This window comes from Mandrillus leucophaeus, unplaced genomic scaffold, assembly GCF_000951045.1.
Source record: "Mandrillus leucophaeus isolate KB7577 unplaced genomic scaffold, Mleu.le_1.0 Scaffold233, whole genome shotgun sequence".
Classification (NCBI taxonomy): Eukaryota; Metazoa; Chordata; class Mammalia; order Primates; family Cercopithecidae; genus Mandrillus; species Mandrillus leucophaeus.
The window spans coordinates 2,587,993-2,614,129 of NW_012102399.1; positions in this window are offsets into that span (position 1 = coordinate 2,587,993).

Here is a 26,137-nt window from a genome sequence, read left to right on the forward strand (position 1 = left end):
GCTCTGTCAGAGAGAAGGTCTAGGGCTGAAGACTGTTGTTCAGATTTCTTTTGTCCTATGGAGTGTTTCTTTGATGTGGTCCTCCCACACTTTTTCTATAGATGTGGCTTCTTAAGAACTGAGCTGTAGTGATTATTCTCTCTCTTCTGGATCTAGCCACCCAACAACTCTACCAGGCTCTGGGCTGCTACTGGTGGTTGTCTGCACAGAGTCTTGTGATGGCAACCATCTCTGATTCTCTCAGCTATGGATACCAGCACCTGTTCCAGTGGAGGTGGCAGGGGGGTGAAATGGACTCTGTGAGAGTCTTAACCTTGGTGGTTTAATGCACTACTTTTGTGCTGCTTGGCCTCCTGCCAGCAGCTGGTGCTTTCCAGAGAGCATCAGCTGTGGTAGTATGGAGAGGAACAGGCTGTAGGTGGGGTCCTAGAACTCCCAAGAGTATATGCCCTTTGTCTTCAGTTGCCAGGGTGGGCAGTGAAGGACCACTGGGTGGGGGCAGGGCTATGTATATCTGAGCTCCGATTCTCCTTGGGTGGGTCTTGCTGCAGCTGCTGTGTGGAATGAGGTTGAGGTTCCCAGATCAATGGAATTATGATCCTAGGAGGATTGTGGCTGTCTCTACTGTCTCATGCAGGTTGTCAAGGAAGTGTGGAAAAGCCGGCAGTCACAGGCCTCACCCTGCTCCCACACAGTCCAAAGGGTCGGACTCACTCCCACTGTGCCTCCTTCCAACAACACTGAGTCTGTTTCCTGCCAATGGGCATGCATGGCTGAGAACTTACCCCAGGCTACCCACCTCCCAGCTGTGAAAGCAAATACAGCTTTCCTTCTTCCCCTAGTCTGCACACCGGATTCACACTCTCCCCCGGGTTCTGGCCAGGAGGCTTCTTGATCAGTTCAAATTGTTACAAACTTCCGCTGGAGATTTCCTTCTCCCTATGGCCTTTTTCCCAGTGCCTCTGGCCACCCCTCCTGAAGGATCCCTGTGAGGCCAGGCAGGAATGGCCTGCTTGGGGATCCAGCGAGCTCACAGAGCCTTTCCCACTGCTTCCTCTACCTTTGTTTTTCTTTTGGCTCTCCAAATGGACTCAGTTCCAGGTAAGGTCAGAATCTTCTCCCATAATCTAGACCTTTAGTTTCCCCAATGGGGGTGTGTGTTCAGGGGTGGACAGTCCCCCTTTCCCATTTTGACAGTTTGGGCACTCACAGTATTTGGGGTGTCTCCTGGGTTCTATAGGAGCTATCTCCTTCCTTCAGAGGGTCCGTGGGTCTTCTCCTAAGCTAGCTTCTTTCTTTCCCACCATCTGCTCTTCAACAAACTATATATCTTAGTTGAACTTTTTCTGACTTAGTTACATAAACTGCTTTCTCAAGGTGAGTGGCTAAGACTGTCTCTCTGGGGAAACTTGTTTTTATAATATAATATTTTTATTGATATAAATCTGTGTCAGAAACTTTTAAAAAATTTTATGAAATTGATAAATGCCAAATTTGAAATATTGACTACTTCTGGAAGGTGGAGAGTGAGTTATACAATTAAGGAGAACTACATATGTGACCTCAAATGTATCTCATATGATTTTTTTATTTTGAAAAATTCAGAAAAAGAATGTGCAAATGACATCAAATGGTAACATTTGACAAAAAAGGCTGCTCATTATACTCTATTATCTTTTTGTATATGTCTGAAATATTTTATTAAAAATGAATTATCAATTTATTGAGATAGCAGTAGTTAGCAGTTGAGACAGGTCTGGTTCGTATTCAACTCCCCAACATGCTAGCTATGACACATGTTACTTGATCAAGTCATTTTACAAGTATGTCCCTCAGTTTCCTTTGAATGGGTCAGTAAGAACACCTGCCTCATTGAGTTGCGGTGAGGACAAAAAAGAATGAATTAGCATATTTAAAACACTTAAAAACTTTTATTGGCAATTGCAATAATTTATTTTGTGTCAACTTGACTAGGCTATGGTGCCCAGTTGTTTGGCAAAACAGTAATCTAGATGTTGCTGTGAAGATATGTGGGGAAGCAATTAACCTCTACAATCAGTAGACTTTAGGTAAAGCAGATTATCTTTCATGATGGAATGGGTCTCATTCAATCGAAGACCTTAGGAGCAAAGAATGAGGTTTTCCAAAGAAGGAATTCTGACTTAAGTTTGTGTCATAGAACTCTCGCCTAAGTTCCTGGCCATCTGGCCTGCCCTGTAGATTTCAGATTCATGAGTCCCCACAATTGTGTGAGCCAATTCCTTAAAATAAATCTCTCTCTCTCTTTATATGTCATCAATATATTTATATTTATATATGTATTCTACTGGTTCTGTTTTTCTGTAAAGCCTTGACTAATAGAGCAGCTTAGTAAGCCAGACGTTCTCTGTCCTCTTTTAGGTCTGTATTAGCACAGTATATGTGCTATATTACTGTGCTATATTAGCACACAGTAATATGAGACTACATAAATGTTTGGGGCATAATTCAACCTGCTTGTATTCTTTTTTGAGTTTTTTGGATAAGACCCTTACATACTAGTTTTACAAAATTGTCTGTGGTTTGAAATTAAATATTCTCTGAAAAACATACAGGTTATGTTTTTCTGTATACTAGGAGGTTGAAATGTACTTTTGAACTACTGTGGTTCAGATAAAGTAAAAAGTAATAAAGTATTTAAGAAGTAATGGTAGTTTAATTAATATGCCCGACATAAAACGCGTCCTGGACAAAACTGCTAAAATTTATGGAAAGATATAAAGATATACCATGTGGCCACTAGAGGGCACACCACATCTGCCACATTTTTCTTTAAGACCAAGGACTTTTGCCTATAGACCAAAGTAGTTATGGTTCAGTCTAAGAAGAAAATGAAGCTCCATTTATATTTCAATCATTATAATAGAAATATGTAAAATTACATGTTAATACATCATTAATTCTTTACATCAATTGAAATATACATAAAAACAATTTAAAATCGGTGCATTCACTTAAAAGTCATTTTTAAAACCCATTTTCAATATTTAGGTATTATATGCCAAGACCAAAATTTTGGTTTTTATTTTTTTAGTTGCACACAATACCAAAATTTAAAATGTGGGAATGCATTTGACTGAGTCAATGAATAATAAATAAAATAAGGTTTTAAGTTTATTAAAGATAAGAATCATACTTTATTTTTGAATCCCACTATATTTGCTGTCACATTTTAAGAGTGTGGATGTATTTTGTTACAAAATTCAAACATTTATACTGAACTAACATTAGGTACTTTGCAAAGGTTTATAATGCAATTCCATAGGCATCACTTTACTAGACATACAATGGGGTGATAATATCAGTCAAATCATATTCTCTAGGAATTCAGGGTCAGGTGATACACTAGCGTGTCACAATAAGACACTCAAGGAAATGATTTTATCTTTTTGTTAGTTGTCGGGGAACTCACTTGGGATCTTCTATTGATGAACCCTCAGATTCACCTCTTCTTTCAAGCAGTGGGCATGTTGGCTCCATGTTCTTTCTTTCTCAAACCCCTAGGAATTCAATTTAGTTCCCTTTTTGCATGGTAATTACTATACCACCATCTTAATTGGCATCTCTTACTCTGTTTCTCTTTTTGAATCCCCTTCTATAAAGCTACCAGATCAATTATTTACTGACACATAATATTTATACATATTTATGGGGTTCCTGTGATATTTTGTTACGTGCATAGATAGTGTAATAATTAAGTCAGGGTATTTAGGATATACATCGTCTCAAGTATGTATCATTTCTATGTGCTGGGAATGTTTTCAGTCCTCTGTGCTGGCTATTTTGAAATGTAAAACATATTGTTGTTAAACATGGTCACTCTATTATCAAACATTAAAACTTATTCCTTCTATCTAACTAGATATTTGTATGCACTAACCAGTCTCTCTTCATACCTCACCTGCCACCCATACACCCTTCCCACCCTTCCCAACTTCTAGTATCTATCATTCCACTCTCTACCTCCATGAGATAAACTTTTTTAACTCCCCCATATGAGTGAGAACATGCGATATTTGACTTTCTGTGCCTGGCTTATTCCAGTTAACATATGACTTCTAGTTCCACTCATGTTTCTGCAAATGATATGACTTCAACCTTTTTTTATGGCCAAATACTATAGTATTCCATTATATGTATATATCACATTTAATTTATTCATCCATTGATGAAAGTTTAGGTTGATTCCATACTTCTGAAATTGTCATCAGTGCTACAATAAACATAAGGATGTAGATATCCCTTCGATATACTGATTTCCTTTCTTTAGGATAAATATGTAGTAGTGGGATTGCTGGATCATATAGTAGTTATGGGGTTTTTTTTTTGAGAAATATTCATACTGTTTTTCATAGTGACTGTACTAATTTATATTCCCACCAACAGCATGTAAGAGTTCTCTTTTCTCTTCATTTTCACCAGCATCTCTCTTTGATTGTTTTTAACAGTAGCCATTCTAACTGGGATAAAAAAAAATCTTATTGTGATTTGATTTACATTCTTCTGATGATTAGCGATGTTGACCATTTTCCACATACTTTTTGGCCATTTGTATGCCTTCTTTTGAGAAGTGTCTATTCATATTCTTTACCCAGTTTTTAATGGGATTATTTGTGTTTTTTTTCCTGTTGAGTCACTCGAGTTCCTTGTGTATTCTGGTTATTAGTCCACTGTCAGATGAATACTTTGCAAATATTTTCTCCCATTCAGCAGGTTGTCTCCTCACTCTGTTGATCGTTTCCTTTGCTGTGCAGAAGTCTTTTAGTTTAATATAGTCCCATTTGCCTATTTTTGTTCTTGTTGGCTATACTTTATAGGTCTTAGCTGTAAAATCCTTGCCTAGAACAGTATCCTGAAGTGTTTCCCCTATTTTTCTTTAGCAGTTTCATAGCTTCAGGTTGTATGTTTACATTTTTAATCCATTTTTATTGATTTTTCTTACATGTGGTGAGAGGTATGAGCCGTTTTAGTCTCCTGCATATGAATATCAAATTTTCCAATTACCATTTATTGAAAAGGGTGTCCTTTTCTCAATGTATGTTAATGGCACCTTTGTCAAAAATCAGTTGATTATGAATACATAGATTTATTTCTGAGTTCTCTATTCTGTTTCATTGGTCTATGTGCCTGGTTTTATACAAGTATTATGCTATTTTGGTTACTAAAGCCTTGTAATATAAAGTCAGGTAGTGTGATGCCTCCAGGTTTTTTTTTTGCTTAGGATTACTTTGGCTTTTGGGCTCTTTTTTGGTTTCATAAAAGTTTTAGAATTGTTTATTCTATTTTTGTGAAAAATGGCATTGGTATTTTGATAGGGATTGCATTGAATCTTTAGATTGCTTTAGCATTTTAACAATATTAATTATTCTAATCTATATACATAGAATTTTTTTCCATTTCTTTGTGTCCCCTTTAATTTCTTTCATAAATATTTTCTAGTTTTCCTGGTAGAGATCTTTCACTTCCTAGATTCCTAGGTACTTCCTAGTAATTCCTAGGTATTTTAGGTTTTTAGGTAAATGCGATTTAGGTATTTTAGGTAAATGGGATTACCTTCCTGATTTTTTTCTCAGTTAGTTCATTATTGTTGTATGGGAATCCTATCGATTTTTCATACATCAATTTTGTACCATGCAACTTTAATACATTTATTTATCAGCTCTCAGAGTTGGAGTCTTTAGGTTTTTTAATTACAAGATTACACCATCATCAAAGAGGGTGATACGGGTTGGCTGTGTACCCACCCAAATCTCAATTTGAATTTTAGCTCTGATAATTCCTTCATGTTGAAGGAGGAACCCAATGGGAGATAATTGAATCATGTGGTAGTTTCCGCATACTATTCTCATTATTGTGAATAAGTCTCACAAGATCTGATGGTTTTATAAGGGATTTCCCCTTTTGCTTGGCTCTCCTTCTCTCTTGCCTGCCACCATGTAAGATGTGCCTTTGCCTTCCACCGTGATTATGAGGCCTCCCCAGCTATGTGGAACTGTGAGTCTGTTAAACCTCATTTCTTTATAAATTACCCAGTCTCACGTATGTGTTTATCAGCAGCATGAAAACAGATGAATACAGTAAATTGTACATTGAACTTGAGGGAGATGATTTAGGGTATCTGGCGGAAGAAATTTCTAAGCAGCAAAGCATTCAAGAGGTGACTTTGGATGCTGTTAAAAGCATTCAGTTTTAAAAGGGAAACAGCATAAAAGTTTGGAAAATTTGCAGCGTGATGATGTGATAGAAAAGAAAAACCTGTTTTCTGAGGAGAAATTCAAGTGGACTGTAGAAATTTGCATAAGTAATGAGGAACCAAATGTTAGTCAGCAAGACAATGAGGAAAATGTCACCAGGGCATGTCAGAGACCTTTGCAGCAATCCCTCCCATCACAGGCCTAGATACCTAGGAGGAATAAATGGTTTTGTGGCTCAGGCCCAGCGTCCCTGTACTTTGTTCAGCCTAGGGACTTGGTGCTCTGCATCCTAGCTACTCAAGCTGTGGTTAAAATGAGCCAAGGTACACAGCTCAGGCCATGGCTACAGAGGGTGCAAGTCCCAAGTCTTGGCAGCTTCAACATGGTGTTGAACCTGTGGGTGCACAGAAGTTAAGAACTGAGGTTTAGGAACCTCTGCCTATATTTCAGAGGAGGTATGGAAATGCCTGGGTGTCCAGGCAGAAGTTTGCTGCAGTGGTGGAGCCCTCATAGAGAAGGTCTGCTAGAGCAGTGCAGAAGGGAAATGTGTTGTGGAAGCCCCCACACAGAGTCCCCACTGGGGCACTGCGCAGTGGAGCTGTAAGAAGAGGGTCACCATCCTCCAGACCTTAGAAAGGTAGATCCACTGACAGTTTACACCATGAACCTGGAAAAGCCAGACACTCAATGCCAACTGTGAAACAGCCAGGAAGGGGCTGCATCCTGCAAAGCCATAGGGGTGGAGCTGCCCAAGATCATGGGAACCCACTTCTTGCATCAGTGTGACCTGGATGTCATCAGTGAAAGGAGGTCATTTTGGAGCTTTAATATTTGACTGCTCCACTGGATTTTGGACTTGCATGGGGCCTGTAGCCCCTCTGTTTTGACCAATTTCTCACATTTGTAATGGGTGTATTTATCCAATGCTTGTACACCATTGTATCTAGGAAGTAATTCACTTGCTTTTTATTTTACAGGCTCATGGGCAAAAGGGACTTGCCTTTTCTTAGATGAGACTTTGGACTGTGGACTTTTGGGTTAATGAGGAAGTGAGTTAAGACTTCAGGGGACTGTCGGGAGGGCATAATGGGGTTTGAAATGTGAGGACAAGATTTGGGAGGAGCCAGAAGTGGAATGATATGGTTTTGCTCTGCCCCACCCAAATCTCATCTTGAATTTTAGTTCCCATAATTCCCACAGGTTGTGGAAGGGAGATGGTGGGAGATAATTGAATCATGGGGGCAGTTTCCCCTATACTGTTCTTGTGATAGTGAATAAATCTCACAAGATCTGATGATTTTATAAGGAGATTCCCCTTTCACTTGGCTCTCATTCTTTCTTGTCTGCTGGCATGTAAGACATGCCTTTCACCTTCTGCCATGATTGTGAGGCCTCCTGAGCCACATGGAACTGTGAGTCCATTAATCTTCTTTTCTTTATAAATTATACAGTCTCAGGTATCTCAGGTATCTTTTTATCAGCTGCATGAAAACAGACTAATAGAGAGGGACAGTTTGACTTTTTTGTTTCCAATTTGGATGGCTTTTTGTCTTTCTTTTGGCTAACTCCTCTGGCTAGGACTTCCAGAACTATGTTGAATAGAAGCAGTAAAAGTGGGCATTCTTGTCCTGTTCCAGTTCTTACAGGAAAGGCCTTCTGTTTTTCTCCATTCAGTATGATTTAAGGTGTGGGTTTGTCATATATGGTCTTTGTTCTATTGAGGCCATATATAAACATTATTACATCCATTTGAGACATAACAGATATTGAAAATTTTTATCCCTCCAGGATAAAAATGCTTAACCAACTAGGCATGGAAGTACATAATAAAGGGGCTCTTTTCATGTTGAGCATTTTTGTCCTGAAGAGATGTTAAATTTTATCAAAGCCTTTTCAGTGTCTATTGAGATGATCATACTCTTTACTCTTCATTCTGTTAATGATATATATATATTTTTCATATATTTATATCACTCTGTTATATATATATATATAACATATATATATAACATATATATATATGAGATTGATTTAATTGATTTGCCTGTGTTGAACCACCCTGGCATCCCTGGGATAAATCTTACCTGATCATGGTATGTTATCTTTTTGATTCACTATTGGATTCAGTTTGCTGCTATTTTGTTGATGGTTTTCTCATCGAATTTCATCAGAAATATTGGCCTGTAGTTTTTTTGTTGTTGTTGTCGTTACATTCTTGTCTCTTTTGGTGTAAGGGTAACAATGGCATTGTAGAATAAGTTAGAGAGAATTTCTTCCTTTTCAATTGTTTTGGATAGTTTGAAAAGAACATATAAATGGCCAACCGGTATACGAAAAATGGTCAACATCACTAATCATCAGGAAAATGCAAATCAAATCACAATGAGATATCTTATCCCAGTTAGAAGTAGAGGTGGATCACGAGCTCATGAGTTTGAGACCAGCCTGGGCAACATAGCAAGACTCAGATTCTACAAAAAAATTAAAAAATAAGCCAGATGTAGTCACGCACACCAGTAGTCCCAGCTGCTTGGGTGGCTGAGGAAAGAGAATTGTTATAGATGCCTTTATAGTGAGATGAGTTTGTTGTATGCAGCATATAGTTGGGTGCTTTAAAAAAATTTATTCAACCAGTCTATATCACTTAAGTATAAAGCTTAATTGTTAACTGTTAAGCAAAGTGGAAGTAGGACTTGGTGATTTTAGGAATTTCAGTCTCTCCAGGTTACAAAAGATGCTACAATTAGGAGATTTGCTGTCAGAAAAGATACTTTCAAGAGACAGCCAAAGATACAGTGTATTAGGTAAGGATTCACGTTAGGGATTCAAAAGAAAAGAGTTCTGATGTGTTGATTGGGATCATATTCTATGGGAGTTTACGTATCAGACAGAAGACTTTCATGTTAATGTGTTATCTAAAATTACTAGGGATGTATTGGCTTGAGAGTAGCATAATGAAATCATTACTTATGCAAAATGGATTTGGAATGGGCTGCAAGTCATTCTTTGTTGTCATAATAAAAAGATAACTTCCACATGACAACAATAGTAACTTTAAACTTTCTAGTTTTATATATATTTTAATTTTTAGCTTCTCTAGAGCTTTCATTTCTCTTATCTTTAATTTTCAGTGTTTCTCATAAAGCCAACTGTGATAAAGCACAGTTATTGTTGGTTGAATGTATAAATCTATAAAATGGCATCCAGGTTAAACTTCTTTTAATTTTTTACTGTTCTGTCATATTTAGGTCAATGTAGTAGACTGGGAAGCATACACAATTTAGTCAGGTCAGACAGGAGTCATAGGTCTGAGTTTCATCTACTAGCTGTGGAACATTGGGAAATTTTTTAACCTTTTCTGAATCTGAAAAAAAGATAGTACAATTGCAATGATAATATTGCAAAGAGCTTGGAAAATAAAAATAATAAGAAAGATTGTACCCCTAAACCTGTATTATATTCCTGTTGTTACTGTAACAAATTTCGATGAACTAAGTGGTTTAAAACAACACAAATTAGTTATCTTATGGTTCTGCGGGTCATAAATCTAAAATGGATTTCACTGGATCAAAACCAAAGTGTTGGCAGGACTGCATTGCTTTCTGGAGACTAAAAAGATGAGTTTTCTTGCCCTTTGCATTTTATAGAGGCTATCCATATTCCTTGACTAGTGATCCCCTTCTATCTTCAAAGCCAGCATTAACCAGTTAGGTCTTTCTCAAATTGCATTACTCTAACACTAACTTTTCTACCTCCCTTTTTAGCATATAAATTATACTTGTAATTGCATTACTAGATTATTTTAGACAATCTAGGACAATCTCATTATTTGTAAGGTTAGCTGATTAGCAACTTTAATTTTGTCTGTCACTTTAATTCTTTCTGGCTATGTAACAATCTATTCACAGTTTGTGGAGATTAAGACATGAACATTTTTTGGGTAATAGCATTATTCTGCCTATAACAGTCTACTTTTTGGCTTCAAATATTCACATCTGTCTAACATTCCAGGTACATTCATCCCATTTTTACATTCCAAAAGTCTTAATTAATTATAGCATCAAAACAAAGTTTAATAGCTCATCAAAATATCATCAACTCCAAAGTCCCAAATCTCCTTATCTAAATCAGGTGTGGGTAAGGTTTTTGATATAATCCATCCAGAGTCACAATTCATCTTTAGCTGCGATCCACTGAAATTCAAGACATTAGTTATGTTCACCCAAAATGAAATGGTAGACAGGCTAATGATAATAGTATACATACACTTTCATTTAAAATGGGAAGAAAAGAAAAAAAAGAAAAAGAAAGAAAGGCATTGCTAATCCAAGTCATTCTGATATCATCTGGATAAGCTTCATTTGGTTTCAAGTCCTGGAAATAATCCTCTGAGATTGTGACTTTACCTTCTGTGCACCTGACTGTGCCCTAGGAGTTATTCTTTCTCGTGAAAGAGAGCACATGTTTGCAGATTATTTGTTTTATCAATCTGTTTAAGGATGTTGTAGCCAGTACTCTCTTTGTCTTTTTTGATCCAAGATCCAAGCTGGCAGTATTTCTGCCGGTATAACACTGTCAAGAACATTGTGGGTCTCCCATGCCTAATCTCTTCAAAGAACTCCATGTATAAGTGTGTCTTTTGATCGATCATTCTGAGTCACTAGACAAAAATTGTTTAGCCATACCTTTGGTTGCCTCTTGAAAGTATGCTTTTCTGACAACTAATCTCCTAATTATAGCATCTTTTGTAATCTGGAGAGACTGAAGCTTCCAAAATCATCAAGTCCTAGTTCTACTTTGTTTAACAGTTTAAAGTTAAACTATCTCTTTCCTCTTGCTTTTTGCTATAAGCCACAAGAAGAAACCAGCTGCTCCTGAACACTGCTTGGAAATGTCCTGTTACTTAAGTCTATCATTTACAAGTTCTGCTTTTCACACAACTGAAGGACACAATTCAGCTAAGCTTTCTGACACTATATAGCAAGGATATCTTTTCATTCAATTTTCAATAGCATGTTCCTTATTTTTGAGCCCTCACTGGCAGTACTTTTAAGATTTATACTTCTCTAAATAATCTGTTCATAATTATGTATTCTCTAAGATGATATCATTTCTCTGGCACCACATTTAATATAAATATTCTATAAGCAACCCCTTTATGACAATTTAGGCAGTCTAAGAAAATACATGTTTTCTTTACCATGCCCTTCCCTTTATTCTAAATTCTCACTAGCAAAGTTGTTAACATTCATATTTCTACTAACGGTCTATTAAAGGAAATCTAGGCTTTTCCAATCATACGTCTCAAAATTTTTCCAGCTTCTACCCATTACCCAATTCCAAAGTCATTTCCATATTTTTAGGTATTTGTTACAGCAGTACCCTACTTGCAGTTATCAAAATCTGTGTTTGTCGAGTTCAACTGGAGAAGCAGATCCATAAAGAGATTGCTATTATGAAATTTATTACAAGGAACTGGCTTACATGATTCTTTGGGCTATCTAGGTAAGCCTGAAATCCATGAATGAATTTCTTACTCACTAAGAAGATTGAGCTTTATTTTCAAGACTTTTCAACAGATTGAATCAAGCCCACTCAGATCATGAATAATCTTTTACTTAAAGTTGATTTATTAAAGATTTTATTAACATCTACAAAATACCTTTACAGAAATACCTACATTTGTTTTTGAATAATTTGGGACTGTGGTCTAGCCAAGTTGACATATCAAATACATCAAGGAATTATCAGACTCTATTACCCTAACATAACCATTAATATACTTTTCTTTGTCCTTATGGACATTAGAGATAATTATTTTCATAATATACATTGATATTTATTTGTTTTGTGGATTTTCATCATAGGTCTTTTAGATGCTATTGAAAACTTTCCGTAGTTAAATAGATCATAATTATATAATGTTTAGTCTAATTTTTACCACAATTAACATTTCCTTTCATTTTTTACATTAGAAATTGCACCATAATTAATAACTACATGTTAACACTTTTTTATACCCCTCTATTTTTCCTTTATTTTAAAAGGAATATACCTCAAAATATAATCAAACAGCTCCAGAGATGACAGGAGTTTCTCATAAAAGCTTTTGGATGCAACTGTAAAAATGGCACACCACTCAGTCTCCACTCTCCACTGCAGAAAGTTTCGTCTTTCACTTCTTAAAGTTTTACTCTAACCTCATCCTTTGTGTCCATGCTCCTGAATTCTCTTGGTCATGAGATGACGAGCTCAGATAACACCTTAGACGATGAGGCCAGTGACTCTGACCTGTTTCATAGGCTCGCAATAGATGCCAGGAAGACTGAATCTCTAATTGAAACTATAAGAATTGACTAATCTATCTAATTGCTCTCCATCTCATATATGGCACGATAATATTATATTCCTGCACACCAGAACTAATTTCCTCTCTATAAAATGCATGTCTTTATTCACTTTCTAATTCAAATGTCATTGCATTTCTAAAAGCACTTATTTCTTCTACCCAAGCAGAGTTAATTACTTGTGTATAGGCATTCCTAAACCATTTTTTCATGTCTCTGTTTTATAGTAATACCAGTCATATTGGATGATAGGCATTATAGTTATTGGTTGAAGTATGTCTCTCTCACTAGTCTGTGAGCTGCTTGAGTTTGGGGTTATTTTAATATATATATTTTTAATTTGATCACTCTACAGAATTTTTTTCATAGATGTCAGAGAAAGCAATACTATAGGCCTCTTTTACACTACTTTTTCTTTATTTCTCTATGGGATTTTGGTGTTGTTAGTAATATTGTCTTCTTAAGATTTTCCTCTTCTCTTTCTTATATGATGCCACTCTTTCTTCTGGGTTTCCAGCTCTTTCTTCTTCATCCTTAAGAATCCTTTTTCCTAATTTGACCTTATAATGACAGTGCCATCAAGGCTGCACCATCAGACCTTTCCTTTTCAGAGTGATGTCACTAGTTTTAAATCAGAAAATAACTGTAATTTATTTTACTGAATTTAGAGTTCACCAATTCATGAATGCATAGATTAATCTCATAAGGATTTAAGCAGAGATAAAATGATAATTATGCAAAGACATAATTGAAGAGTTTAATGTTTTCAGGGAAAGACTGAACTAGATAATCACTTTAATATAATTGCAGAATTCAGAACCCATACACTTGTAGCAAAGCTCATTCACACAACTATTTTTTTAATTCAGATTTTTAGGGTGCTGCATTAATTTAATTTTTGAAATTAACAATAATTTAATTTTCAAAATTTAATTTTTTAATGGAGAGGTTTTTTTTTTTTTTAAAGAAAGCTTGGCCCTAATTCTTTTGAATATGTCTCCTTAACATTAACAAAATATATAAATACTTGACCAATAAAGGTTAACATTTATTTAGAAGATATATAATTTACTCCCATTTCCAAAGTAGTAGAATCTGCTTTCACAATGTATCACTGAATTGAAATACATCTAAGAAATACTGTCTTGAATATATCCTAGATGTTACATGCTGTTTGATAGAAATAACTAAATATCAGCCTCTACTTAATCTTAATCACCCACTGAGCTATAATGAAAGATCAGACTGTCAAATTAGACTCACAAGAATCAGAGGAGTTACTCAGTGTCAAGCGTCACTATAATTCCAAGGACGTGGATACTCAAGAGGCACAAGTGAAACAAGGAGAGGTCTGGGACCTCCCAATGTTCTTTCTTTCAGCCATGCCTTCTGGCCTTAAATAATAGATAAGATCTCCAGGTGAGATGAGTGAGATTTTCTTCACTCATCAGGAAACATTTAAACTATAGAACATTTCCAGTTCATATTCCAGAGAATTATATAATTTACAAAGCATTCTACAGAGATTCATGTCTCATAAATCCATAAATTTCAGGTTCATTTACCCTGAGTTATTTTTAGCCAGGAACATTCGGCTAAGAGTATTCTGTACAGAAGGTGGATATATGTGTATATATATAGTCTTTTAACCAAGACGTCCAGGAGAAAAGGTGATGGAGCAAAGTCATTTGATTTCTTCACCATCTCCCCAATCCCCCCACCCAGGGCATCCCTCTGGAAAAAGGAATAAATGGATCATAGGCAGGTTGTCTAACTTCTTTCTTACTCACAATATACTGGAGAATAGAGAAGGTTGTGAAACTTGTATGCACACCTACAATAGAAATAAAACAAGACCTTCTCTATTCTCCAGTATGTGTGAGTGAGAAACAAATTAGGCTAGGCACCTGCCTGTGATCCTTTTGCTCCTCTTTCCAGGGATGCTCTGGGTGGGAGGGTTGGTGTGATAGTGGAGAAAGCAGACGACGGCTCAATCACCTTTTCTCCTGGACCTTTAGGTAAAAAGACTGATGATATATTTGAAAGAAATCTTCTTTATAGAATACTCTTAACAATTGCTACTGTATGTGCACAGGCAAGTTTTCCCAAAACTTATAGAAAGAATAATAAGAATGTATAAATTTGTGTGGCAAATAGATGTTTCCTTGAAAGATAAGATAGTATCATTTATTACAGAATATTGTAACAGACTTTTAATGAGACAAAAGAACAAACATAGGTAATTGAGAATAGGACCAGTCAAGACACAAATGAAATTAAAAGCGCTGGACTTTGACTTCCTTTTATGAAAGGGCTCATTATCACAGCACAGGCAGAAGAATGCTGTTGTGAAATGGTAATCATCTACTAACTTGCCTTTTCTCTTTCCACTAGTTGCTGATCTCCTTAATGGCTCGCCTGTTTACTATTTTATAGCCAGTGCTGATAAAATAGTACACAAAAAATATTTGTAATGAATGAATGTATTTTTCAAAAATTATATATTTCTGTATTTATCAATGTGTTTTTTTCTAGCACAATTAAAAACCTAATTTATGATTTCTGCATCACTGTTACCACTTCATATCAGAATCTAACTTCTGGTGTATGAAGAAGCACTTTTCCCGTAAAATGTGTTCAGTTGTTTAGGAAAATATCTACTCTGAAGACTAAAAGATGTTAATTATCATAAATAGATATTTCTGTAAATATTGAGGTAGGAGATCAGTAGGACTTATTTTCTGAGCACCAAATCATGACCCTGCTGATCAAAGCAGGATGCAGTAAAGAAATCAGCAGAAACCAGCAGTTGGGGAGGGGGAGGAGCGCAACCTCTAGTTGCCCTCACTGCTCATTAGTATAAAGATACGGCCAGCAGCACCATGATAGTTTACAAATGCCACGGTAATGACTCAAAACTTACATTATATGGTTCCAGAAACACCTCTGCTGCTTTTCTAGAAAATTCGGAATAACCTACTCCTTAATTAGCATTTAATTAAGAGTGAGTATACATGTAGTTAGCCAGCAGTCTAAGGGGTTGCTTCTGTTGCTGTACACTGCTGCTGCTGGGCTGTTGCTGCTGCTCCTCCTAGGGACTGCTGCACGGGCAGCTGCTGGGACTTCTCTGCACACCGCCCTGCTTGTGGAGCAGCCACTTTTCTGTACCCTGATGCTCTGGGCTCCTCGGCCTGTGGGATAGCCCTGCTCTGTCTATGGAGCAGCCACTTTGCTGTACCCTGCTGCTCTAATAAACTTGCTTTTTTTTCACCCTTGGCTCACTCTTGAATTCTTTCCTGAGCAAAGCTGAAAACCCTCCCTGGCCCGCTCCCCAATATTTGGGAGTTCACCTGCATTAATATGACACAGGAACACAATGTGTTCCAAATTCTGCTCAATATTTTATTTCTAGTAAAATTCCATGCAGAAGTATACTACTAAGTCTACTTTCAAATATTTGAACATTCTGGTTGGGCCCACATAGTATATCAATTTTCCCAGAAAACTCAGTAAAGCAATTTCACATTCTGAATGACACCTTTCGCATAGCCTTAATCAGTGAGGAAACCCTAAGCTGAGACAGATGGTAACGTAACCATGAACATCTCCTGCTTCTACATCTTTAATGCTTTTTGCCATTTGGAAAATAAACCTTACTTTATTTCATAATGTAACCACCTCTTTAAACTTAAGCTTACTTTTATGGTACATAGAAAAAAACCACTCTAAGGTGTCAAGGGAGACTCTTTATTAACTAAGAGATCCCAAACTGTCAAAACTAAAGGGGGAGGAAACCAATGGTGTGCTTATAGTACTCTTCAGTTGATTGACTGGGGTTTCAATGACAGCCTGCTCTCCTGAAGAATCTGCTATTGGCTTTTATTTCTCTCTTTATGACAATTATTACAATGGTTTTTAATAGTTCTTTAGGATGTCACAGGGAATATTACAAGTAGGGAATTCTAGAAAAGCCCTTGTCTGAAGAATTGACATATACAAGCTGACCTGATGCTTGGTACTCATTTCCACCTTAAGTATCTATTGTTTCTCTAAGTAGATACAGGACAAAACTTTACAATGAAGATGGTTCATTAAAATCACTGTCCAACACTTACTTTATCTCATATTAAGTTTTCCTGTAATCTCTTATAAAATAATTCATTACAAAATTTTGTAGCCTTTTTCTAGTTTAATAAGTTTCCACTCCTAAGATGTTTATAGATAGATATAGAAAATATTTAAACTAAAGGACTAGAAAGTATGTCCTATCCTTCTTTTTGCCCCTGATTTAAGACACGAGAAAAGTAAGGGCTTGCTATTGATAGTCTATACAAAGGCAATAATTTTATCAGTTCATCAATTCCTGTGTCATATGAAAATCTCTTAGGTTTCTTTTCCTCAGATCATTCCCTTTCTTCCTTTGTACACTCTCCCTGAATGAATGTTCTCTGCTATCTCCAAGTTTCCATTTATGTGTTAGCGATATCTCTAACCTGCATCTCTTCTAAAGTCAGCATCTGTATTTCAGCTTCATAATAAATATTTTGAATCTAAATGAACTTGAACTAAAAAGATCCAACAATAATTTATGATATTTATTTTGGGAAATAATTTCCCCGGCATATTTTACCAGGACAACTTTATATGTAGCCAGAGTAAGCATGTGTCTTATCTGTATATTTTCCTTAATATTATCATTTCACTAATTGTGGAGGAGACAGATGTACACAAAACAAGAGAGGAGTTTTAAAAAATTTATAATGCCTGCATGTTAGAACATTACTTGATTAGCAGATTTCTGATATAATATTTGAGTCCACAATGTGACATATGCATCATAAAATAAATTCAAAACCAAAGAACTAAACAAGCAGACAAACCCACTTTGTAAGTTTTTTCACTTTGTTTTCACAGATAATTCTTGCGGTCGCAATGGTGGTCTGAAATCATCAACTGTTACAAATACAGTGACTGGAATTTTTAACTTTTCCTTACATTCATCTAACCTATTAGGGGAGGAGACAAATTTTCTGTTTTCATTTTCAATAGACTTCCTTCATTTTCTCTTAAAATCTTTCTGCTGTTCTTGATCCAGATTAATGAAATTATAAGCATCAATTTCACAAGGAAAAATACTTTTTTAAATCATTGACTTTTGTCTTTAATCTTCAAGCATTTGGGGGATAAGTGTTATTTATCGGCCTCATAAATGATTGAGGGACTTCTCTCTGTATCTTGCCAATTCCTTAGTGCACAAATGTACCATCCTTTTCCTAGACTAACGTTTCTCAATATCATCACTGTTACTTTTTGAGCCTGTATGATTCTTCACTGAGGTAGGAAGAGGTTCTGTGCATTGTAGGATGTTTAGCAGCATCACTGTTATTTACCCACTAGATGCTACAGGCACTCTGTTTCCCACCATTACCAAGTAGTGACAAATATGTCTCCAGATACTGACAAATGCACCCTAGAGGACAAAACCACCTTTAATTGAGAACCACTGACCTAGAATATAAACACGTCTCTGGTCTTTCATAACGAAGCCTACAAACAAGATCTGAAAGAACCAAATTATTTTATTTCTAAGTAACTTCACTCTCTTTCTCTCTCTCTCTCTCTCTCTCTCTATATATATATATGTATATGATATGTATGTGTATATATATATACAAGTATTTATGTAGGTATACATAAGCACATATGTATGTATATGTGTGTGTGTGTATATATATATTTCTAGTATATGTATATACTTTGTGTATATTCCAGAAAAAATTACAAGAAATTCATGGAAATATAACATAGAACCCAAGAAAGTAAAAATATCAATATCTGCCATTCAGTAACAAGTTACTAGATATTCAAGGAAGCTGAAAAATAGAGTCCATAATGACATGAAAATTTGATTAATCAAGACAAGACTACCTAGAAATGATACAGGTAATAGAATTCACAGACAATGATTTTAAAACAGTTATTGTAATTGTATTACATATTTTCAAGAAGTTACAGGACATATGGAATATGATAAGTAGAGACATGTTAGATATAAAAATAACCCAAATCAAACTTTTAGAGATAAACATTAAAATGTCTGAGATGAAAAATACACTAAACACATTTAATGTTGGATGAGACATTTCAGGGGAAAAATTGTTGAACTTAAAGATATAGCAACAGAAACCAACCAAAATAAAACACAGAAAGAAACAAAGGTTGAATAAATGGACGGAGGCTTGGGCAACTAAATGCAATCAAATGTATGTGCAATTAAAGTTCCTGAAGGAGAAGAATGAAGAGAGAACAAATCAAAATATTTGAAGAAGCAATGCCCAGACATTTCCCAAATATGATGGAAATACCCAAAACACCAGACACAGAAAGAAAACTACACCAAGGAACACCATAATCGAATTAATTAAAAAGACCAATGAAGAGAAAATGTTAAAAGCAACTGGAAGAAAAAAACATGTTACATACACAATAACAATGATAAAGATGACAGTGAATTACTTAATGGCAACAAAGCAAGTGAGAATATTGTAAAGTAACATTTTTACAGTATTGTCAACTGGAATTCTCTAACCAGTCAAAATATCTTTGGAAATAAAAGAGAAATAGGCTTCCTAGATGTACAAAAGATGAAAGATTTTATCACCAGCTGACTTGAAATCCAAGAAAACCCTTTAGGCAGAAGAAAAATTATACCAGATGAAAATCTGGAACTACTCAAAGAAATGAGAAGAGCAACAGAAATGGTAACTACATCTGCAGTCAAAACTTTTTTTCTTACTACATTTAAATCTTTCAAATTATTACCAACAGTCCAAAGAAAAAATAATAAAAATGAATTGTTATGTTTATAACATGCATAGAAGTAAAATGTATGACAACAACAGCACTGAGTTCGAGGACCTAGAAATAAGAATAAACGGTTTTTAATACTCTATGCGAAGTGGTATAATATTAAATGAAGGTAAAATGTAAAAGTTAAGCAGATGTACCTCAAACCCTACAGCAAATACTAAAATAATAACAAGAAAGTTATACTTAAGCCAGCAAAGGAGTAAAATAAAGTAATGAAAATTTCTAATTAATGAAAATGAAACAGAAAGCAAAGCACGGATATGATATACAGAAAACCAGAAGCAGATGGAAGATTTTATTCCAAACATAACATTAATAACATTAATTATAAATGGTCTAAACATCCCACTTAAAAGTCAGAGGTTGTCAAGTTTGATTAAAAAAGAAAGACCCAATTATATATGGCATATAAAAAGCCCCTTTAAAAATAAAGACACAAGTAGATCACAAGCATGGAAAATGATGTATCATGCTACCTATAATCAAAATAAAGTTATAGTGCCTAAACTAATATCAGAAAATGCAGATTTCAGAGAAAAGAATAGTACCAGTATTATTAGAAATAAACTAAGTCATTTCATAATGATAGTTCAGTTATTCAAAATAATATAATAATCCTGTGTTTATATACTGATAACAGTTTCTAAGTATATGAGGAAAAAGCTGATTTGAATTGTCAGGAATAAAAGACCAATAAGCAATTATAATCACACTTCTTTCGCCATGATAGAATATGTCTACCAAAAGTTACTAAGTTTACAAAGTGTCAAATGCACATGAAATATTTAACAATATAGTCCTTATTCTGGACTATAAAACAAGTCTCAATAAGTACAAAATGATTAATGTCATACAAATTATGATCTCTTCAGAATGCAAACTAGCATGAGTAACAGAAATATATAAAAAAAAATTCCCTAGTTTTGGAAAGCAAATAACAATTTGTCCATTCAGTCCAATGCAATGAGGCAAGAAAAGAAGAACATTCAGATTGGAAAGAAAGTACTAACACTGTTTTTCCTTCAGATAGAATGATTGTGTCCAGCATCCTAAGAAATCTCCACAACAGTTTCTAAAATTAATATCTGAGTTTATCAGGGATGCAGGAGACAGAAATAACTTGTATTTCATTATAAAAGCAAAGAACAAATGACAATTGCAATCTTTAAAACTCTGTTAAAATAGCACCAAAACCATGAAGAGCTAAATCTAACAAAAAGAGGCAAGACCTGTATACTAAAATTTACAAAACTTTGTTGAGAAAATTTAAAGATCTTAATAAATGGAGAGATATACTATTCTTTTGAGTCAGAAGATTCAATATTTTAAAGATAACAGTTCACCTAATACTGATTTATAAACCAATTCAATTCCATTCAAAATCTTGGCAGGCTTTTTATCAAAATTGACAAACTGGTTCCAAAATTTATATGGAAATGCAAAGGTCGTAGAAGAGCCAAATAACCTTGCAGGAGAAGAATAAGGTTGGAGAAGTTTCACTATCTCTTAGGTTGGTGTAAAGATAATTGTGGTTAATAATTCAAGGCTTATAATGCCGTATGATCAAGATAATGTGTTATTGGCATAAAATAAACAACACAATGGAGGGTCCAGAAATAAACCCATTTAGATATAATCAATTGATTTTTTCACAAAATTCCCCAGGCATTCTGTGAAAAAAGTGTACTCTCTTTAATATTTTTTTCTGGAACAATTTGTATCTACATGCAAAATGAACTTCAATCCATACCTTGCACCATATAGAAACATTAATTCAAAATGTATCAGCGATTTAAATGTAAACCCTAAAACTATAAAACAGCCTAGGAGAAGATCTTTTAAACCTTGAATTAGTCACAGATTTTCTAGATATTACACAAAGTGTACAGTTCATAAAGGAAAAAGGTAGAAAATTAGACTTCAAAAATAAAAACTTCTCTTCCAATGGCACAATTAAGAGAATGAAAATACAAGAACCAGACTGGGAGAAAATATTTGCAAAACACATATCTGATAAAGGTCTGGTATTTCAAATACATAAAGAACTCTCAAATGCAATGATAAGAAAATAACCCAATTTTTAAAATGCACAAATGATTTAAACAGACACTTCACCACAGAAAACACAGGGATGCAATGAAAAGTTGAAAAGATGCTCCATACTCTTTATTGATTGTGCACATGAAAAGATACTCATTAGTCACTACTGAAACACAAATAAAACCTTTAATGTGATACCACACATTACAACCCGATTGAAAGCAGGTTTTCTCAATCTAGGCAGCACTGACATTTTCGTCACTATAATTATTTCGTCACTATAATATAATTACTCAGCAGCGTGCTTAGCTTCTTCATACCAATAGCAAACACTGCCTCCTGCCTTCTCCAGGCCTTGGCAGGTGTTCTCTGGGCACCAAATCTCTCCAGGTTCAGAACCTCTTGCCTGTACTATCGCAGTCACCTCCAGCAGCTATTGGTCTTGTCCCACTCTACTTTGCTCCACACTACTGCCCAAGTTATCTTCCACACACCAAATCTGACTTTATCCTTCTATTCCTTTAAAGACTTATCCCGGTTCTCAGGTGATTTTTATTTTTAAAAAAAAACTATATTCTTCACAATTCCATGACTTTGTTTACATACCTACCTTGCACATCTTCTTTTTCCGTGACTTTGCACATATAGACCCATATGTTGCAGCCAGTCAGAGCTCCTTGCTGAATATACTGCATCATTTTTGCTTCTGCAGTTCGAAGAATTTGCACAAAACACTGCTTCCACAGTGTATTCACTTTACTCCCACTTTTTCCACTATTATGAAGCCCAAATATCTTCACCTGAAATTCTGAAATATTGAGATAAAGTACATCATCTCTGTGAAAGCCTTGCTGGCATCACAAAGAAGTATTATCTTGAGGTTTTTAGAGTGCAGCCACCAGAAAACAGGTGAGAAAAAAAGACAGCTTTTTTTCTTGTTAGAATGAAGGTCTATCCCAAGGTGTGATTATGTAATTATTTCTTCTGTCAGGTAGCAGATGCTTTATATGTTAAGTGGGTGCTAAGATTAGTTAATTGTTCTCAGTTCTCACAAATAACTGTTCTCTAAGGGTAAGCAAGTTCAGGAACGATGCAACTGATGATCTTGGATATTTCAAAAATGCAGCAATTTAGGCCACAGACTTACAATTCTTTATTGAATAAGAGTTAGAGAAATTTGTTAATCGTTTCAGTTATTAGCTTCATATGATGGATTTCCACAGCACATATTTTTTGTACCTTCATTATACACTTAATATTTTTATATCTTATTTTTTATATATTATCATCACCACAATTCATTTGTGAATTCATTGAAAGCCAAGTTAGTGTCTAACTTATCTGTTTTATCCTCAGGATTGCACTAACCAAGTATGGTTGTATTGTATGGGCACTGCCCAAGACACTTAGGCAAGACGGTGATCAGGAGTTAAAAGTCAATGTGCCCTAGAGAAGTCCTGTGCCCACTACAAGAAAAGGAGGACTTTCTCTAGATTGCAAAAAGGCAGTAATAAGGCAATAATAAGCTAGCTGTGATAATATTTTAATGCCTAGTATACTACTTTAATGCCTAGATACGACTTTAGTGCTTAGCTCATAGTAGTACTCAAATAAAGCTTATTTAAATTCATATTCCTTTCAGGCAACTTGAATGTTCAGGGCTCTGTCCAGGACAACAATCTCAGAAAACATCATGCTCTACAGGGACAGGTAAAATTTTTTTCTTTTTTGAGACGGAGTCTTGCTGTTGCCCAGGCTGGAGTGCAGTGGAGCTATCTTGGCTCACTGCAACCTCCGCCTCTCTGGTTCAAGTGATTCTCCTGCCTCAGCCTCCCTAGTAGCTGGGATTACAGGCATGCGCCACCATGCCTGGCTAATTTTTGTATAATTTGTAATGTGGGAGAGCCATTGCACTCTAGCCTGGGCAACAGAGCAAGACTCAGTCTCACACACAAAAATATATAAAGGTACAGCAAAAATGTGGTATAAAAGATAAAATACGGTACACCTCTATAGGGCACTTACCGTGAATGGAGCTTGCAGGGCTGGAAGTTGCTCTGGGTGAATCAGTGAGTGAGTTGTGAGTGAATGTGGAGGCCTAGGATATTTATTATTATATACTTAACTACTCTAAATTTAATTTTAAAAAATTCTGTATCCAGTAATAAATTAACCTTAGCTTACTGTAACTTCTTTTACTTTATAAACCTTTTAATTTTTTTAACTTTATGACTTCTTTATAACACAGCTTAAAACACAAACATATTGCATAGCTGTACAAAAATATTTTTTCTTTATATCTTTATTCTATAAGCTTTTTTATTTTTTTGCTATTTTTACTTATTCATTTAATTTTTACTTTTATATTTTTTTCTTCAAAACTAAGACAGAAGCACACACATAAGCCTAGGCCTACACAGGTCGGGATCATCAATATCACTCTCTTCTCTCTCAACATCTCATCCTAAGCGAAGGTCCTCAGAGGCAGTACATCCATGGAGCTGTCATCTCCTACGATAACAATGCCTTCTTCTGGAATACCTCCTGAACAACCTCCCTGAGGCTGTTTTACAGTTAACTTTTTAAAAAATAACTAGATGGAATACTCTCAAAAATAACAATAAAATGTATTGTGTAGTAAATAATAAACCAGTAATATAGTCATTTATGATCATTATCAAGTATTATGTATTGTATATAATTGTATGTGCTGCGCATTTATACAACTGGCGTCACGGTAGGTTTGTTTACACCAGTATCACCACAAACTGTGAGTAATGTTTTGTGCTGTGATGTTACAATGGCTACATCATTGGGCAACAAGACTTTTCCAGTTCCATTATAATCTTATGGTATCATCATCATATATGAGATCCATCACTGACTGAAACATTGTTATGTGGCACAAACTACATAAACAACTTTTAAGTCATAGGAATACAGTGACATCAATCAATGGAAAGCAATCTGCAGAAAAAAAATATTTTTATTAATTTATTGAGACAGAATCTCACTCTGTTGCCCAGACAGGAGTCCAGTGGCACAGTCATAGCTCACTGCAGCCTTGAACTCCTGGGCTAAAGTGATCCTCCTTCCTCAGCCTCCCAAGCGTCTGAAACTACAGGTGAGTGTCATCACACCAAGCTTATTTTTAGATTTTTTATTTTGGTAGATACTGAGTGTCATATATTTTCCAGGCTGGTCTCCAACTCTTGACTTAAGTGATCTCCCACCTTAGCCTCCTTTGAGATTATAGGCATGAACCACCACACCCAGCATAAATTAAAAAAAGAAGCATTTATTTTTCATTTAAAGATATGAATAATATAAAGATAAAAGATATGTGAAAATTACATTTAACCCTAGCTGTGAAAAAGGAAATAATACAAGTTTAGAGAAAATGTATGATTTTACAAAGTTCAAATTTTAGTGAAATCTGATAATGGCCAAGTATTTTATGACTTCGCAAAGTTTAACTGGATGAGAATAAAAATAAACTTTCATTTGAAAATTCAAAATTTTACATAATGGAACTTACTTTTGCTAAACTTCATTTATGACATTGAATAAAGGTTTTGCAAACATGAAGAGTCTAATAGTATTTTGACAGTCTCTGGAAACTGAGGAGATAATAGGTCATTTGAATCACAGAAAGTATTATTCTTGATTTTTACTTATTTTCCCCAATATTATATGGGTTTTTTTTAAGGGGGTCGGGGGTGGGACTTCGCTGTATTGCGCAGGTTGGTCTTGAACCCCTGGGCTAACGTGATCCAACCTCTAAGCCTCCAGAGTAGCTAGGATTACAGCTACATGCTGCCGCACCCAGCTCTGTATGAGGTTTCCTAAAGAATAATTTTTGCATAAAGAATCTTAGGTTATATGCCATATAGGCTAAATTTTGAGTAGACATACTAAATATTTCTATATTTGGTGATAAGAATGATTTTTCAGCCACCAGATACTTGGATACTTGTCACTTGGATATCAACAAGGACCTTCGTAAGAAATAAATATCACACATACATCAGAGAAGATGTTGTTAAAGTGACTGTTTTTAAGGTATACATGGCCTTTATGGAAAACATAAGGACTAATGTAGTTGGTACTTCAGAGGCTAAATGAACTGGGAGCCATTATTATCTCACTTAAAGACTAGAATAGGGATGATTATGTGCACTGGGAGAGAGAAAGCTGTCTGACTTTGCTATGACCTTCAGCTGAGGACCATGCCATTCTGCAGTGATTCTGCAGGGAGACAGAGGGGATAAAGAGCTTAACTTTACTCACATTCCGTCCTCTAATGTTTCATGGTTTTCCCGTTGATTGACCCAAACTAGGAGTCAGAGTCTGTTAGTTCATTCCCTATAGATTGTTTCCCAGGAAACACAGCAGATAAAGCAAAGAAGAGCATGGATCTTGAGGAGCAAATGAAAAATAGCATACTGGCTTGGGGTTAAAAAAAAAAGGTATCTATTAGGCAACCTAATTATGCTTTTGTTGGGCTTAACATGTTAGATTTTACACTGCTGTTTCAAAGACTAAATTTACTTTTCCTTTATCTCATAGTTAGCTAACAGTTTCTTATAAGATTTGATATTTTTTCAATCTAAAACTAAAGTTTAAAAAATAAACAATTATTTATAT